At 26.7% G+C, this 14,089-nt stretch overlaps 1 protein-coding gene across 1 annotated transcript in view; it reads right to left on the bottom strand.

Annotated features, from left to right (window-relative positions):
* The window catches only part of Pde6 (phosphodiesterase 6), a 222,755-nt gene that overhangs the window by 12,160 nt on the left and 196,506 nt on the right, over nucleotides 1-14,089 (bottom strand). The window lies entirely within an intron of this gene.

The raw sequence follows: 14,089 nt of genomic DNA, 5'->3' as shown, positions 1-14,089 counted from the left end.
TTCAAGGAACAAGTGTTCTAACTTTTCCATTTTGGTAACATGCAAAAAACCAATTTAATAGTAAAGTCTCTCTGGGGCTATACTGAAAAAAATACACAGGCGTTTATAAAAGCGTAATGGAAATTTTTTGTATGCATTCTACACACTACGAATTTAAGTAACTTTAAGATATTGAATTTAAATAATATATGTATATTTTATTTGTGTCTTTTCACAACTATTGAATGTAAAATCTTTAATTTTAGGCTGTAATTTAGTAAATTATAAATGTCCTGAGGAGAAATCTCCATGGTAATCCTATATTTTGAAGAAACAAAATTGAAACTCACAATTAAAGCAATTAAAATGCCAAATATCTCCTTAAGTAATTATTCGACCGCAAGCTTTGAATTGGAAATTACTACAGATTTGTTATTATACCCAACATCAAAAAAGATGGGGGGTATATCGAATTCCTGTTTCAACCCCTCTAGATCCGCGCCTGTCTTAAATAGATGTCTACACCATTATACATGTATTTTGAAAAAAATTTCAAAAAAGTTTTTGATTTCGGAAAAAAATTATTAAAAATTTTTTATTTAGTTTTTTAAATATTTTTTTCGACATTTTGAAGAAAGAGCTATATAAACTATCTGGGAAACATTTTGCTAAGAACAATAGGAAATAAGTTACATGGATAAGAAAAAACACCTGCTTGGCCAAAATGTCAAATTTTGACCCCCTCTAACTCAGAGAGTTCTGGAAAGATCTTGTTGAAAAATTATGTCTGAATCACTAACCAGTAGAACTAACCTTGGTGCATCCCGATCGGAAGACATCGATTTCAAAAGTTGGTTTGACATGAAATGCCCCCTATATAAGATATGTTCATTCACAGAATACTATTTAGTATTGTTAGTTTAGTATAAACAATAAATTTTATTTTTGAAATGAATAGAAATTAGATTAATTTATTTATTAGGTGATTTTTAAAAAAATAATTATAGCTATATGAACTACATGTGAGAATTGTTTACAAAATATTGTGAACAAATCTAAAGCATATAACAGGATTCGATTTTTAAGGACATTTTTGCACTATTTGTTTCAAAAAAAAAAAAATGAAAATAATAATTATTTTTGTCATTGTACGTTTTGTTAGGCACCAATTTTTTTAGAACCCATTTACTTAGTAAAAAAATTCAAAAAATTTTGCTAACTTAATTGTTTCTAGTAGATTTCAACACAAATATTATAAAAATAACAAAAAAAACAATTTTTGAGAAAATCCGAAAAAGTACCTTTTGTTCTGCGGCTCCTAATTAGGTATGCAATTTAATATTACCATACTCATTCCTTTGAATTGGTGTGGAATTCCTACTATGTTCATGGACTTGCTCAGAAACCACTTTTCAATGCATTTCCCTGTCATATTTTTGTTCATATTTTCACACATAACAATTTGCATTGTTGCTATTTCCACTAAAACTATATATGTATATTTAATTACTTTTTTAATTTTCACATTTTTTATAACTTTTTCATAAATTTACCAAAAACGTGGTCTTGTTAATTGCGTTTTCACTTTGCACTAAAATTCCAACAATTAATTAGAATAACGGTATACGAGAGAGATACTGCACTAAAGAAACAAAAACAACTGTGTGGGAAACAAAAAAATTTTGATAATTATTTCTAATAGCCTCAAAATAGGCTTTAAAATAATTATATTTATAAATTTCAATAGGTTAATTTATGTAAATTATTTTTTGCAAGTGTAGAACTTTAACTATTTTGTGTGTACATAGTTGTTTTGTTACTAAAAATTAATGTTAATTTTTTTGTTGTTGATGTTTACATAAAACAAATTGTTTTTTTTTTCTTCCTATTGCATGAGTACCTATTCATGTTGTTGATGTTGTTTTTATGTTTTTTTAATATATTCATGTACCTACTTACAGTTGCGAACACAAAATAAAACACAAAGTACAACGTTTTTAAATATTTTAAACTGAGAATTTTGTTTAGTAAATATTGTTACGAAATTGCATTATCAATTTGAATTTAACTGTCTGTAACGGCTACTTGGAACATTCATTCTGTTTATCAACATTTCTATTAAGTAGAACTTCCACTTATTAACATTCATGATAACACGTTGTTATTAATATTGTTTATAAGTATGACAACATTAACTGTGAATCAGATTTAAAAGCTCTGGGTGATCACTGTAGAAATAGATAATAGTGAAAGTTGCTAGGACATGTCGCACAGTGCTTTGTTCAATGGACAAAAATCAAAAACAAGATCATGTCTTTGATGTTAACGAAATTTATATTTTTCAATAGACAACTAAATATCTCATTCGTGTAAAAAATACTTTTTTATTAATATCTCTTTTTGTAGTCACTAGAGGTCGCTAAAGTTAGTACATTTTCAACATAAATTTTATGGAGAAAAATATATTTTTTTTAAGGTTAACTAAAATCATTGTTAAAAGTTCGTTTTAAAAGATATAAACTCGATATTGGCTGCAAATGAAAGAATATGAATGTGGAATTATGGAAAATTACTGTTTTTGTCAAAAAAGGTTTAACAGTTTAATCTGCGCAATTTTTAATAATTAACATTTTTTTTTATTGTAAGCCTGAAATTCTAAAACTTTGTTGGAATATTAGTAAAATACGTGTTAATCTATTTCGATTATGTTTTACTATAGAATAGCCATAAGTATTATCTATAAGAAAATGTAATCATGTGTTGTCCTTTCGTATGAAAACTATTAAAATTTTGTTTTTGTTTAAATGTATAAATTACCATTTCGAAAATTTTCAATTTGATGGTTTGGGGAAATAGCTCCAGATTTTTGGATTTTTATAAAATAATACCGTTTTTTCTTTTAAATAACTAAGAAATATTGCATTATTTAACAAAAGTAGTTTAATGGCATAAAGTGCATTAATAGGTCTTTATTTGGTTCTTGATGTTGTATGTTTTTTTGCTGAAGTCAAAAAAAAACCAAAGTTTGATTAAATTTTGAAAAAAAACATGTTAATCAATTTTAATTTTTCTTTAATTTTATCTAATGCCTATCTCTTATTTATTATAATGTGAAATCATTATTTGTCCGTTTTGACTAGAACTTTAAAAAAAATTTGTTTTTGATGGCACCCATAAATAATACATTTTTACCTTAAATGTAAGTAACTCAATAATTGAATATAACCTACATATCCTTATATTGAGATATTAATATGAGCTTCTGATGATATTATGAACACTTAATGTATAATCCAACATCCAGTTTCTAATATTACAGCTGAACCATAAGGCTATCAACATTTGAAAATGTCCGTCCATCCGTCCTTCCGAATTTAGAAAATATATAAAATATTTAAGTATTTTTTTTTAAAAAGGATATATGACAGTTATGTAAATCCTTGCTAGAATTGAAATGTTAATAACTAAATTAAACTGATATTATAAGAGAACAATAATTTCTGAAAATAAATAATTTTATTCAGGTTTATAGGTTTTTTAAGGAAAAATATGTATGGCAGCCACCCGAATCCTTGCTGCGATTGTAATACAAATTTTCACAAACAACAATGACTTTATTAAAATGATTATAACCAAATTGGTTCCAAAATAAGAAACGATTTTTACAAATTTAAAAAAAAAAAATTAGATGTTATGCAGGATAATGAAATCTTGATGTCTTGGAATTATGAATATCCTTCCGATAAAATTTTCATAACTTTGCATCTAATATTATAAGAGAACAATAATTTCTGAAAATTAATAATTTTATACAGGTTTATAGGTTTTTTAAGGAAAAGGATGTATGGCAGCCACCCGAATCCGTGGTGCGATTGTAATAAAAATTTTCACAAACAACAATAACTTTATTAAAATGACTATAACCAAATTTTAAAATGTTAGGAGTATAACTGTGAATTTTATTCAAAATTATATGTTCAGGATATATGGGAGGTACCCGTGTCCTTTCACGGATTTTTTCAAGAATTATATTTTTTCTTAATCTTACCAAAAGGTAATATTCCACTAATTTTTATTCGTCTGCAATAACTCCTTCTATTTTTGTCCATTGCCTATATGAAAACAAAGCACTGTGTGTCGCGGTGTATATATGTAAATAGTAACAGCGAGTTGTTGAGGAGTCAGCACTGCTTGAGTTGAGTGTACATTCCCATTTATATTGTTGTGTAATTTTAAAACTACTTGTCACTTTTATGTGCAATTTAAAAGAATCCGGTTTATTTAAATTACATAAACCACCGTTTTTAAAAGGTAAGCATGTACCAATATTATTTGAAAATGTATAATAACTTCGGAAATGACGGACTCTTACATATGACAATACGTATTCTTTTTATCAACCTTGAAATATCAGCGATGCATTATTGTATTATTTATTTTTAATTTTACTAAACAATTAAAAGTTTTTTCCTATAATTCTTGTTTTATTGCGCCGCGCAAAACATTGCACAAATTAATTTTGGAATTAAGAAAATACGGAAAATCTTATCCAGATATTCAAATCTATATGCTGTTGAATATAAAAAAAGAAAAAAATCCATTTAATCTTCCAAGCAAATAAAAATAGTCCAAGGAAAAAGTCTCTTACAATAAGTTAGAGAGCTATAGTGGGCACCCTCTTTTGCTTGTCAATCGCAGAACACTTGGGAAAACTGTTATAATATTTAATAAAAATTTAGAGGTTCTGCTATTTATTAGCAACTGTACATATATTCGTATGTATGAATGATTTCACATTATCAAAAAACATACAAAAATGGTATAACACAAAAGTGTACGACAACAAAACAATGTTTTGAAACTGTTTTGAAGCATGCAATTTAACATTTTGACATACAAAATAAATAGCAACAAATAAGTTGTTTTCTTAAGGTACGGTCACACACAGCTAATATTTGACGTTTATCGTCAAATATTTCATTGCCTGAATCTGACCACAAATAAAATTTAGAGCAAACAACAAAACAGATGATTTTAGTCAAACAAAATTATTTGTCGGCAAACAAAATATTTTCTTAATGTGAACAAAGTGTGACCACTAGCTACATAAATACCTAAAAAATATATAATTTGATCTTGCAAATATTTTTAAGGTTAAAGCACTTATTTCGAATTGTAAAGTAATCATATTATTAGAGATTTATTGAATTTTGTTATCATATATTGAATTTAATTTTTCACTTTTTGTTTGACCAAACTGCTGCGAAAAAGAATCAGTAAATATATTTGCCGTGTGGTCACACTATATCAAACACTTTCATAAAATAATTGTTTGATCAAATAGAAAAAACAGAAAATTATTTGCTCAACATGGCGGAAAAATAGGAGGAGATTATTTAAATATTTTTCGTACTAAATTAAAGACACAAATTCACTATTTTTTTTTTTAAACATAAATACATATTCAATGTTTCATGAATATTTGTTATTTAAATTATTTTCACTAAATAATTGCATCAATAAATGAAGTCTTCTTCTTCACATAAAAGTCATTCACCATAGGATGACATACTGGGAGAAAAACTAATTGAAGACATGAAGTCTATGTTGCGATTTTTGCAATTTTATGCGATTTATATTTTTGTACGTTTAACATAGTCTGATGTTTGATTATTTTTTATTTATACATGGAGTTTGTCTATTTTCAAAATTTAAAATTGCTCATATGGAATATTAACTGAAATTTTATACAGATTGAATTTAAAATCAAAGAAAATTTTTTATACATACATAAATAGTATGAATTGATTGTAATTAAAAAATAATTCTTAAACAGTATGATCTGTTTAATTTTTTTTTACTACAGAAGAAGAGTATGTCTAATAGCATTTTTCACTTTTCTGATTTTAGTATCATAAAAAAATTTTTATTATAAATTTTTAGATAATGCGATTGAATTGGAATTAATTAAAAATTTATGTAAAAAAGGTAAACATTTCCATAAAATTTAACAATATTTGTGAACATGTTCTTATTCTGAATGAAAAAAGTTTGGAAAAAGTCGTGTTCGATTAATAATATGTATTAAAAACCCAATAAGCATTTTTACTGGAATTCAAGTTGATAGCAAGTGTAATTCAAGCCTTGAGTTATAGTCAAGCAATTGAATTACAGTTGTATTACACTTTATTTCAATAGCATTCTCCAGTAAAAAGGAAACATAAATTCAAGCCATATGTTTTTTGTTTTTCGCGATTTGTTTTCATTATTTAGCGATTTTTAATTTAAGATATAGCAACACTACTTTTGCGATAACACATGATACAACAGCTGTTATTTGACGCTGTTTGATCTTGCAAATGAATTGCAAGATCAAATAAAAAAATACCCAAAATGCAGGAAAATATTTGCTGTTTAGTGGTCACACATTGGTCACATTACAAGAATGTTTTCATATTGGCAAATAAATTTGTTTGACCAAATTCAGCTGTTTTCTTGTTTGCAGTGCAAAAATATTTTGTGTTCAAACTAGAAACATAAAATATTTGACGCTTAAATAAAAGTACTGAAATTTCATAATTCTTTCAAATGTAAAGCAAAATCTGGTAATATTTTACTTTCTAGAAATGTCTTTTTTATTGATGAAAGAAATTAAAGTTGTTTTGCAGCTTTATTTAATAATTATTTAGAACAAATATTACCATAAATGTGACCACAAGTCAAATATATTTTCCCCTTTGTGTGTTTGATAGTATTTCGGTGTAGTTTGATTAAACAAATATGGCAAATAAATGTGTACAGTGTGAACACAAAATCAACCCATGAATTATTTGATGTAGTTTTGATCAAACACATGAAACATCTTGTGTCAAATAATTTGCGTAGTCTGACCCTACCTTTAGTAACATCCTATGCAGAAATGTTAACGTATGAATTCTTTGTGGTTTCAATTTGTAAATATATTTAGTTGTTTCTGGGATATAAACATTCCGCTATTCGCAGCCTATGTGGTTTACTCTGGAATTTGAATCTATTTTATTTATATGAAAAATATTTATATATTTGGTATTTACAACATTTTTGTTTTTATTACTTTTTTAACTACTATCTTACCTTTATTCATAAGACATTTCTAATTTTATAAATAATTTATAAAACTAAATTTCCATACAAAAATTATTTTATAAACCTTTTATAAATTTAAAAATTTATTATGAATACGTCCTTATGAATTTTTTAATTTAGTTTTTATATTTATGAAATAAAAAGTGGACAGATTATTTTCAAATACGACTCAATAATTGTTCTATGTATTGTAGAAACACGTTGTGTAAAATATGATGATAGGATAACGTTAACTGGTGGCGCAACTGAAGTTTTGAGGTACATTTACAAGTGGAACATTTGTAAAAATGTTGCCATTAAATAATTACTTTTGCAAATTAATTTAAAATAATCGAAATGTGTACGCAATTATCGTTCTAAAGATATAAAATATAAAATTTTGGTAACAAATTAGAACAAGAAATGTAGTAACAAAATTAATATACTTTGAGAAATATTAAAACAAAATAAAATTTTCACTTAATATACATATATCCATATTTATTTGTATATGAGTTTTTGTCTTCGTATGATACCGTTAACCTATTCGCAGGTATGAACAAACAAATTTAATTTATTAACGGCAATTTCAAACACAAAACACGCAAAGTTGTAGATATTGAATAGGAGAAAAAAAGCGGAACATACCTACCCGAAAAAAGTTCACCTTAAAAATGCAAAAATGTCCACTTTTTTTAAAATATTTTTACCCTTTTTTCATTTTTTTTGCTCAATAACTGGATTACAAATCCACAAATATTCTGTTTTTTTTATAAACTTTATTTTGCATGAAAATAAAAACTGCGATTCATATTACAGCTATTCTTACACAGAAAATATGAGATTTTTATTGATTATCTATGTATGGAAACAAAATGTTGAACATTTTCTATTATTGCCAATATCCATCCTCGTTAATGTGGACTCTGGTGTTTCTGATGATCTTGTTTTCTAGGTTGTTCATATTCATGTTATGAGTCTACATGATCATCCGAGTTAGACATTATATCCAAGGGCATATTTTCTTCAGTGTGTCCACCAATTTCAGTGTCATCTTCATCTTCGTTGCTTTCATCTTTAAACTGCATAACTTTAGAACTCCACCAACAAACCTCAGCAAGCAATGCATTTAATTGTTTGCCTTTGGATCGCTTGTCCACTGGCATGGTCACCTGGTGGAACCTCTCTCCATGTTCATCCGATTCCTGAGGTAATTGTGCCAAAAACTTATCAAAGTGGAAATGCATGAAATGTAATTTTAACGTCATATATGCATTGATTTTTTGTAATGCAGTTATTGAGTAAAAAAGGTGAAAAATGGGGAAAAATTTAAAAAAAATTTTCGATTTCGATTTTTAAGGTAATGTATGCATTTTTTTCGGGTAGGTATGTTCCGATTTTTTTTCTCCTATTCAATATCTACAACTTTGCTTCAGATACTCCGTACGGTATAGCGAGATATAACGAGATATAAGAAAAAGTGATAAAAATCCAGCTTGAGCTAAAAATTCGTATGGCCATTAAATTATTAATGCAGCCAACTTGACAAAACTAATGATGCAGAAGTTATTATTTTTGGGGCTACTTTCATGTGAAATTGTCAGAATTGAGTCCCAAAATCATGTGTTGTTCTGTGTAATAGGGAATAAACTATTTTTTTTTCGACATATTTTGGCGAATGAGCACAATTTACTTACTGTTATGAATTTTAAATGAAATTTTTTCAGAATATTATAGTCCAGGTAATTCTAAATAGAGTCTGAAAATTTTACTAAAATCGAAATATTTTAACCCTTAAACCGTGAAGGTCAAAGATATTTGGAATTTCTCATGGAAATGTAGCGAAATTTTATATATTTTTGGGCCGATTTTAATGAAACTTGAGAAAAATATAACATAAAGTCTAGTATTTATAATAAGAGCACAAAAATGGAAATTTACCCTTAATAGCACTTGGGGTTAAAATGACCATCAACTTTTAAAATCAATTTTGGATATCATATGATCGATATTTCAAAGGCCTTTCCAACGGAAAAAAAAATGTTTTTAATCAAATTCTTTTTTTTATGTGCTAGTGGGTACAAAAATATGTCGGACTTTGTGTGTTTAACATCGTATAGTTATCTAGAAAAGTGACATATTTAGTTATGTGTTTGTTATTTATTTTCCTTAAAAAATTCAAAATACGTATGTATCCTGAAAAATTAATATTTTTGAGTTATGTCGACGTTGCAGCAAATGAGCAATATAACAGTAAAACCTGTATCTTGTTTTCGAAGCTTTTAAGAAAAAAAAAAACATTTCTTCGTGCAATTTGAAAAATATGCTTCTTAGAAGCAGTAGTGTAAGGGAATAAATTACTAAATGTGAGTGAGAAAATAAAAGCAATGATTTAAACATAACTAAACACAAACCTGCCTTCAAGTAGGAATTCACCATACAAAAATTATGTCTTCTGTAAAGGAGTGTGGAAGCTGAAATCGCATTTTTCAAAGTACACGAACAACAAAAAACAACTAAAATTTTCAAAATTAACTTAACTCATTTTCATAGGGTAGCCGGAATAACTTTTTTCTTGAGCCGGTTTTATGTTGGTTGGTAAATACGTAAAATAACTAACAACAACATACTTCAGTTTTAAGTGCATGATTATATTCATCGTTTAGATTCTATCAACAGAATTAAATTAAAAATGCTTCATAAAATTGCACTAGTAAATTGTGAACAACTACAACATGAACAATATGAGCAAAAATTATTATTTATAAATATTTTTTAAACAATAAATGACAAAATAAAACGCGACATTTCAATTATTTTAACAAACAGTTGAAATCGTATGTCGATTAAATATAATGCAATTAAGAAAGGAAATAGATAAAAAAATTAAATGAATTTGTTGTTTTAGATACACTGCTGAATAAATGTATAAAAGGTTTATCAAAAAACGTCCCTATACAATATAAATTTGTCGCAAATGAGACACGTCGCCTTTTTAAAATATATTTAAAAGTTTGAATTTAAGCCTACTAATAATTTAATAAAATAAATAAAACACATTTTTATAAAATATGACAATATGATAACAAACTACTATGATACTCACCAGAGATGTACATGAGTTGATTCGCGTTTTTTTTATATGAATGAAATCACTGCTTTTGTAGAGTTTTCAATCATCAACATGTGCTAATAATATTGTTTGCAGTGCTCGCGCTCTCACAATTGATTGCCATTTTCTCAATCAGTTTTTAAATGTTGTTAGCATAAATAACTGAAAAATTATTATATTTGAATGCATAATACAAAATCAGTGCATTAATTTGTTTTAAATAAGCATTCGCGCGTGGTTGAAGAAATAAATTTCGTCTTATTTTGATACAATGAACTCCGATATAATAAAAAATATTGAAAATGCCGTTTTCCGTATTATAAAAAATATAAATATGCATGAAAAATCCTCCTTAAATGAATTCAAACATACTCATATAAGGAAGTGTATATTTACTCAAAGAACTCTGCGTATATTCAAAACACTCATATTGATTCGCTGCTTTTGTGAATGGTAAGAGTTTGCAGAATATGCATTTTGTAAGAAAACACTTGCTGTAATGAATCATGCAATGACAGTATTCGTTTAGTTTATGTATAGTGATAACTCAGTACTAATTTTTGCAAAATAATAAATATGTCATTTGAATGGTATTCATGCACATCTCTGATACATACATATAATCTATACTTAAAAATTCCTCATTAATTTGTCTCATTTTGTTAGTTAATTAGTTAAAATGTTTCATAAAGTAGATACTTAATACAAAATAAAACCATTTTCTAGCCTCTGCTTATTAACCCCCCATTTTTTATTTTAATTTTGTGAAATCCATTTACATTTAAACGCATATAAGCACGCAACCTCATAATGACACACGCATTAGGAACAGAGGTACTTACAACCAAGATTAGCTGACTGTACAACATTACCAGGAGTAAATAAGGAAAGTTAGAAAAAATAAGACCCATAATATGACCTCGTCGCCGCCTATTCGAAAGAACAACAACACAAACACCTTTTCCTGAAGTGTGGGCGGAGGGAAAGTGGGTTACTAAAAGAGAAGATTGCGTGTTTATTAATACACTCGATAAATTGTTTTTTATTCTTCTCCTTATTATTGTTATTACAACATATTTTCATTTTTTGCTGTTGTATTACAAGGAACAGGGATTATATGAGTATGAAGTTTTCTTAAGTGTTTGTAGGAAAAAATAAATGTAATTTAAATAAATGTCACATACAGGCATTCGCAAAAATAGAAATACAATGAAATTGAATTTTATGTTAGAAGTAAAAAAGATTTAATAATAAACTAAATATTAAGTATTACTTACATATGTATGCTAGGGTGGCATTTATTTTGGAGTTTTTGGATTTTCGAATTATTTGCCATATAAAAAACAAATGCTGAACATTTGAGCAAAATTGGTTAAAGTATTTTTAGAATTTTGAAAAAAAAAAATTAAATTAAATGTTGAAAAATATTCCAATTATTTTTTTTTTTGTATTTCATTTACCCATAGATGTTTAGATATAAAATATAAAAATGTTCTGACATTGAAATCCCATTATAATTCGATACCAAAAAAAAACTCATAAAAAAAACATTTTCAAAATTTTTTTAAATGAAATATAAAAAAAATTAAACAATCGTTGTCGATTCTAATAAATGCTAAATTGGAATTAAAAATTTTGTATTTTTAAGTATTTGACCGACCACACATTCTTACTTGTTTTTACTTCCAGTTATCATGGGTTAATGATGTCCAAGAAAAAAAGTATATTATTTTTATATTTAAACATCTATGGCTATATGAAATACAAAACCTATTTCTAATTGGAATATTTTTTAAGATTAAATTTTTTTTAAAAACTTTAAAGAACATAAACTTTGTAGGATTTTACTCAAATTTTCAAATGAAGAGAAGCTTGAGAGAAAAACAAGCGCTAACCTAATGTATACCCAAAATAAAGTGTTTTATTTCTATATTATATAATCTATAACAATAATGTAAATTATTTATGTATACATTTACATACTCCTACAAATATTATTTATTTCTTTGAAAAAGTTTAGTAATAATGTATTGTGTTAAAAACAGTTTAAAAGTAAAATTTAAAAAGTTCGGTATTTTAAATGATTGTTCTTTTTTTATATTATCTTAATAGGCTTAAAAACTCAATTACATTTAAATATATGTATAAAATATAATTTTTATTCAATATTAAGAATTACTTATGTCATAAATATTATGATGACGAAAATAATAGCAATACGTTGCTAACCATCTATATATTTATAACTATTGAATTGTGTATTAAATTTGTGAAAAATTTTCATTTAAAATGAATGTAGTTTATATGAAAACATAAGAAAGTACATGAAAACAATAAATAACAAATGTCCTTTAAAAATCCGATAAAAAGAAAATATTGTTGGCTTAGAGTGAAAAAACGCTAAGTCAACTTTTTTAAGTTAAAATATAAAGTTAGCGGTCAGCTATTTAGGGACAAATGTTTGAATTTTTGTTATCGACTGAATTTTAAGTGCGATAGTGCCTAAACGAAGGGACCTAGGGATATGAAATTTGACACTAATATTCTGTGTTGCTCAAAAATATTGTGAAAAATCGGTTCAACAGATATGGTTAAAAATATGTAAAAAAACGTTGACCCGCCTCAGCGTACAACCGCTGTTAATAACATGATATGTCCGCAACAAGCGGAACTAAAAAGACGAAATATGGTCTGAATATAACCTATGAGTGCTTTGAAACTTATAATAGTTTTTTCATTAATTTGAAATCTGAGGGTTTATTATTGTGTAATTCGATTCGAAATGAAAATCATTAAAATTTGTATGCTTTATATATGGAAATTCGAAAATGTTTTCTTTCGAATCGAATTGCACAATAACCCCCCCCCCCCCCCTGTACTCACAGTTTTTAAATTACGGATTACATCACTAGACTTTGAACATTTTTATAGTCAATAAATAATTGGTGGAGTTAGGTTGACAAATCAGACCAAAATTTTTTTCATATAAATAAATGTCTTAAAAATTGTGATACCAAAATAAATTTAAATTCTGTACAAATAAATTTCATGCATACAGAATTTATGCCACCTAATTTTATGAAGTTCGGCCCATAATTAGTCATAGCTCCCATATAAGGCCTTCTTCCGAAAAACACTTTGATATGCATACATTTTTTTAAAGTATTAATATCTAGATATCTACATAAAATATCTATAGATATCTGGATAAAATTTAACTGAAATAAGTTTTATATGCACAGAAGTCATGCTACTTAATTTGTTGACGATCGTCCATAATGGGTCACAGCTCCCATATATCGGCCCATATAAGTACATTATTATACCCTTCATAATGAGTGTCACTAAACTTTTATTAATTTTACAGGAGAAGCAAAATACGTTATACAATCAATAATAATAAAGTCAAACGTCCGTTTGAATTACTTTAATAAAGTTGTCATTTTTGATCGCAGTTTGATAAAAAAATTTTGTGTAGTTTAGTCCGTTTGCATTTAAGGTGACGATATATTAGTTTGTCATTCCGTTTGAAATTTCTACATTTTTCATTTACGATCCCACATAGTTTATATATTCTGGATCGTTATAGATAGCGGGTTCGATATGCCAAAGTAAGTCGGACCTACAATGGGTCAATATCGGGAAAAGTATTTTTTACCCAGAATTTTTTTTCACCAAAATTTTTTTTTAAATTTTGTTCACCTAAAACTATTTATATTCAAAAATACAAACAATTTTAAACCGCTAAAACAGACTTTAAGTCTTTATTCAACCCTATCGGCAATAACATGTGAAATTTATGTTCCCATGAAATATCCATTTCCCTCGAAGGGAAAATTTCTATCGTGATATTCCGATGAACTTTTCATTCACAATAGTTAATTTTGTTCGTAA

Source organism: Calliphora vicina, chromosome 1 (assembly GCF_958450345.1).
Source record: "Calliphora vicina chromosome 1, idCalVici1.1, whole genome shotgun sequence".
Taxonomy (NCBI): Eukaryota; Metazoa; Arthropoda; class Insecta; order Diptera; family Calliphoridae; genus Calliphora; species Calliphora vicina.
This window is presented reverse-complemented; position numbering and strand designations above follow the sequence as displayed.